Source organism: Perna viridis, chromosome 1, assembly GCF_037379345.1.
Source record: "Perna viridis isolate PV_CMFRI_1.1 ecotype Kerala chromosome 1, ASM3737934v1, whole genome shotgun sequence".
NCBI lineage: Eukaryota > Metazoa > Mollusca > Bivalvia > Mytilida > Mytilidae > Perna > Perna viridis.
The window spans coordinates 64,048,191-64,054,688 of record NC_142445.1 but is presented as its reverse complement, the minus strand read 5'-3'; positions in this window follow the sequence as shown (position 1 = coordinate 64,054,688).

The window sequence follows — 6,498 nt, the reverse complement described above, 5'->3', positions numbered from 1 at the left end:
TCCGGATGGACGGGCGAACGGACGGGCAGAGGTAAATTAATATGCCCCCGACAGTTTGTCGCGGGGACATAAAAAGCAATATCACCGGACAAGACTGATACCACTCCTGAGAAATGCATTACCGAAATTCCTATGCCACCATCAAAGAGGCGGTAACCGTAATAAAAATACACTATACAGTGAGTGATACTTCGGGATGGTTTCGGGGGTTGCGCTACTCTTTTGTAAAACATTTGGCAAAAAAATGAGTGGCAAATGATAGCATGGAATCCCTTTCTTTGTACAAGTTTCTTTATCGGATCCACTGCCCCCTACTTGTTAATATTTGGATCCGCCAGGGCCTGCATAAAATATCAGAAGACAGCTTCAGCAATTATAACCTCGCAGGGTTTTCATTTCTATCTATGTTATGCGTCTAAAAATAAATAGACAACTTGAATATATCGACAGCGAACAACTGATTGCATAGAAATAAACAGGTACTGATAAGAGATTATAGGTCAACTATTTTTAATTGGGTCGTTGTTAATACAAATGTACAATTCTAATTAATCATCATATTTAGTTCGCAGTAAAAGTTATATGTTGGGTTTGTTTATTGGCGTTAATAACATAGAATTAAATTTGATATATTAGAAATACCTACGAAATGGACATAACTATCTGCATCTGAACCTAAATGGAGTGTACTAATGGGACTATTTTCCTGCAGTAGTGTACAATAATTGCAGATGCTATCAGGCTTTACAAATCTAAAGGCTCTGCCCACTACTATATCAATTCTGATCATCGATCTAAATTGATATCAAAGTATTCATGTACTGAATCAATTTATATCGATCGTTTGAATTTTTATGCCTCAAATAATCGTCAAATTGCAATAATATGGGATAAAAGCAACGATAAAAGGAAAGTACGGGGGTCGAATTCAAACGTATTTATCTGAACACAAGCTTATTGTTATAATTGATTGATATTACAATATTACTGAGCATGTAAGGTTTTCCATATTGGCTTAGTTATTGGTCCGAGGCTAGCCATATTGGACAATAACACAGCTACTATAGAAAACCTTCCGCCATTGTACCTTTATTGACTAATTAGTCCAATACGTCATATTGGCCTAGGCTAATATTGATCTTTTCCAGGTCAATATGACCTATTGGACGGGTAAAAGCCGTATTGGACGACTAAATCCCGTAATGGATGGGTAAAAGACGCAATGGACAGCTAAAGCCCGTATTGGCGCACTTTTGTTTTTTTTTGTTTTTTGTTTTTTGTTTCTTTTTTGTTCTTGTATTGGCAGTTTTGATCATATTCACGCTGATTTTCGAACGTTAGTCAAAAATGAACTCTATGAATAATTTTTAAATTCACCATTCTGATTACGAAGGACATTTTATAAACACACAAAGTTGGCGATACATCGTAGCATACAGTGAGCCAGTTTGCGAAATATTCAGGTTCGATGTTGGTTGACATGGAACACCTAGATATGAATTACTAATAACACAAAAAACCAACATATTACATAATTGAACTTCAAACTACTAGTTGGCCTTTCCCAGTTTCCTAATTTTCGAGTCAAAGTTCAATTTAAAGATCTCAGGTCGAAACTATCTATATTTAAATAAAGCCCGGCAACATATTAGCTTGGAACCTCCTTCTTTATATAAGTTTCTTGATGGAAACCTTACCCCTTTTGTAAATATATGGATCCGCCAAGCCCTACATGAAATATCTGAATACAGCTCTTAAATTTGGCACTCACCATTGCTCTTTTTCATTTCTATGGTCGAACAATGACTATTTATAATCTCGAGGGGTTTTCACTTCTAGCTAAACATTTTTTTTATGAGTCTAAGAATATTGCATTTGTAGGCAACATAAATATATCGACATATTGGTTATAATATAATGAACGACTGGTTTACTCGGGTAAATGCATAGGTATAATATAGGTTACAGACCACCAATTCAACCAATGAGCATTTGGAACGTACGCAAAAATAGTCCTACGCAGAAATTACCCCTGTTTCTTATAGTGCTGTGAAAAAAGTTCTCATCTTATTTAAAAAAAAATAAACAGTTTCTGAAAGGAAAAACATTTCTGTACAATTTATAGGTGTATTTTGCTTCTTGTAATGTGAAGCCTAATCTCCATAATAATTTCTATATATACCCCTATCTTGTGAAAACACTGGAATTTCCCATGCTATTTATTATAGACCCTTCACTTCCGGTGACCAGTACTGCACTGCAAGTCTGCTAACCCCACATGCCATTCTGAGGATTGTGAGCTGACATATGTAGAATCATGCTGATATATAGTCCTCTGCAGGTTTAAGTTAAGGTAAAGTCAAGAGAAGCCATTGAATATTGTTAAATTAGCATAGAAGCCTACGGGAAGTGGAATTAGTGGTTTCTAGCCTAAACAGATACTGCAGAGGTTAGAGATAAGTTATTTTAAACTGGATCATTGTTAATACAAACCATATTAAGTATTAAGTTCGCAGTAAAAGTTGTTTATTGGGCGTAAATAGCATAGAATTAAATATGATGTATTAGAAATACCTAGAAAGGGAACCTTATTATCTGTATTTAAACCTTAATAGGGTATTCCACTGTGTCTATTTTCGTGCGGCAGTATAAGATAATATCAGATGCTAACAGGCTTTACAAATCTAAAGGCTCTGGCGACTGCTATATCAATCTGATCTTCGATCTAAATTGATAAAAAAGAATCGGTTTAGTTGTCTGCAAAAACTAGGACATAAATAAAAGCAAAGCGCAGCATGATACGATTGTTTAACTCAGTGCGGCCATACTGTTTAATAGATTTTCAATAGGAACCCAAAACAAACAAAAAAATTCGAAATCGCACGCAAAAATTTAAAAAGTTATAACTCAAAAACCCTAAGAGACATCTGAAATCTAATTGGAAAATGAAGATAGGGTTTTTTTAAGGAATCAAATAAAACAAAATTTTCAAAATTAGACCAAAAATAAACTAGAGGCTCTAAAGAGCCTGAATCGCTTACCATGAGATTTTCAAATTATGTGGTCATATCATTTGATCATTTAAACAAAAGGTATAGGGAGTTTCACACACTTATGTCATTCCTGCCATCCTCTGAACCAGTTGAGCCACATAAAAGCAGAGATATAGGTCAAAATGAGTTTCGCCATAGAGTTTTAATGGTAACTTTGAGTAGCTGCAGCCACCTGAGCCACACAGAAAGTAGATCATCGTGGTACATATATCTATCAAGTTTAAAAACATTGGCATCTAAGGTTTCAGGGGAGTTGAAAATTTGCCAATCAGAAGCTTAAATGGCCTCTAGTGGCCATCTTGTTTAATCATGGGGAACCAAAGTGGATCTTTGTAGAAGTTCTTGCATATATCATTTCAGCCAAGTTTGGTTAAAATTGGTCAAGGGGTTCTGTAGTACTTGAGCATAATGTGAAGGACACAAAGTGATGACAATGGAACCTTTGGTCCAAGTGAGCTGAAAAGTCTTGTTCTTTGGCTGTGGCACAATTTCATATTTGTTTTATTCCATAAACAGTTCATCATAAGTCTACCGTGTAAAGAACTTTTAAATCAGAATTTCAAAGGAACACCTTGACATCTGAATAATTAAAATTGCATCAACTATAATTTTTTTTCTATCAATTCTAATGATAACACCAATTTCCCCCTTTTAGTTCTAATGTTCAAAGGGGTGGGGCACAGACCTCCAAAAACAATGGCCATAATGGGGCCCTCTGCCATGTTTCTAGGAAAATATGTTAAAATTTCAAAAAGATCAATGAAGTTTACTCAAGTTATCGTATATAAAGTAAAGTTAAAGGACTTATATGATGAACACAATGACGATGATGACAACAGGGGGATCCCATTATACAACAAAAACTTTTTCTGCGGTAGTTGTTTTTGGGTGTTGCCCAAATTTGTACCTTTGACTCCAAAATGGTTTCAAGATAAGTCTACCCTGTAAAAAAAACTTCTAAAACAGAATTTCAAAAAAGAATACATTGACATCAGAATTACCAAAATTGGATTAACAATAAACTTTTTCTTCTAGTTCTAATGATAACACCTACTTTCTTCACTTTAGCCCCTTCTTTCAAATGGGGTATGGCAAAACCCTAAAAAAATTTAGGGCCCTATTATGAGGTATATTTGGCCTTAAATTATAAATGAAACATTTTATTTAAAAATCATGTTATAAAGAAAACATAAGTTTCTATATCAAAACTTTATATAACAATTTATTCAAAAATGTTAAAAAGAAGTACTAAGATATTTTATTTCTTTTGAGGATAAAAAGGGACATTCCTGAGAAAAGACTGTGTAAATAGATTTTTGTACAAAGTATACTTTGATTTCCTATTTTAATTTAGTTTTACAAAATATGTGTTGATGACGCAATATCGCTTTCAAACAAAAACACTTCAAGTTTACATGCAAGTAAAGAGCTTTTAGATAAACCAAATAATATCGCTAACATTACGCAATGAGTATCCGGTGTTAAAATAGCAAAAATACCAGAAGAATCAACAGACAATGTCAAGTCAATATAAAAAAAAATAATAGGATTAAATTCTATAATCCTATATGATAGACATGGGAATAAAATTCAAACTAAAAGGATATCCAATCAAAAATAAGATGGGTGGTCCAAATTACCAAAATAGGGGAATCGATTGGCTAAACGATACCGAAATTCGAGAATTCGAGCGCCAAGGATCACGTGCTTAAAATTTCTTGGAAAGAAATTTTAAACTTTTAAAACATTCGATCCTTGGTTGCTAATTAAAGAAGATCTAAAGAGAATTTCTGGTATCTTTTATAGGTAAGCCAATATTTAACATATTTTAGTTCTAAGTTGATAATTTAAGTTTTAAGAAACAAATATTTTATTTTTCATTTAGTAAGAATGTTAATTACAAGATATTTAGATATCCCGTTTTCCACAGCATTTGAGCATTAAACATGTTAAGTCAATTGTTATTATTTTCATGGCAGATAGCGTCACCAGATATTCAAAGTTTAGTTAAATATATTATTTAGTTTTGTTTAGAAAAATTAACTTTTGAAAGAGGTTTCAAATAGTTTTATTAATTTAATACAACGACAGCACTTTATCTATTGTAAGAAAGTTAAACAATTAATTTTCATTTAATAAATTTTATTGTATAAACAGTTTCATTTAAAGTTCTTGCGCGGAACTAATTTCATATTGAACCGCCTAAACGAGTCAAGGGAGATAATTGATGAAAGATTACAAACAAGAAAGGAATAATTATTTTGGTCAAGCGTTTCAATTAAGCATGTTTATTAATGTGCTAAATAGAAAATATTTTCATAAACAGAAACATAGGTACAGCTGCCAGACAGATATAGGTATATTTATTAATTAGTCAATTATATTTTTATTTGTTTAGTCACAATTGAGTTTCAAATAAGAAAGCGGTGTCGTCCCCAACACATGTAAATGTAAATATATGTTCGTCCTTAATTTTGTAAATACGCATTTGACAAATATCGTAAATACATATGAAACTAAGAGGAAAGGCTAAGCTCCCCAACAGCAAGTAATAGTACCTCTCAAATTACAAAGCGAGTAGTTCCCCTTTATATGAATTTAACAATATATGTGATTTATAAATTGTGTATGAATATTGTTTATGTTATGTTAATATGTGAATTATTAATGTATTGTGTATATAATAAAATTCGATCCTTGGTTGCTAATTAAAGAAGATCTAAAGAGAATTTCTGGTATCTTTTATAGACCCAAATAATCAGCATAAAAGTTCCTCTGAGATGTCCCTAGGAACAATGTGTTAAAATTTCTGAACGATGGGATAAGTTTTACTCAAGTTATCATAAACAAAAAGTGAAAAATGCTGAAGACGACAAGGACAGGGGATACCATTATACCACTGAAAGTTTTTGTGGTCGTATAAAAAGTAAGGGCAGATAAAAAGTAATCTAGGAGGTGGTAAGAGTATAGTAAGAACCAAGTTGTTTTGAAAAATTATACTAACAACTCCTATATATATGACGGTATTTTTTCAATATCAAACCAACTTGTAAGAAGGATTCACAAAAAAAAAAAATCCATCAATATATAAGTCTACACCATGCCATCATCAAGAAAGAGCTCTTTCAAACTTTCACAATAATTGAGTCAGTAAGTTTCGTTCTGGTTTCATATTCCTTACCGGAATTTATAATTTTCTTAACATGTTGAAATAGATATTTGTCATTTTTATCTATATTTTTACACGAAAATACGCTTTGCTTTTATTTACTGAACCCAACACTCTGAAAATGACAAATCACTATGCATTTGAATGGTAGACTAGGACTTATTTACGTGAAACCACAGAGTCCCATCATGAGACTTAAAAACCCTATTACCAAATGCAATGTTTCTTTCATTTGATAGCAGTAGCTAACATACACTATAATTTACTCTATGGAAG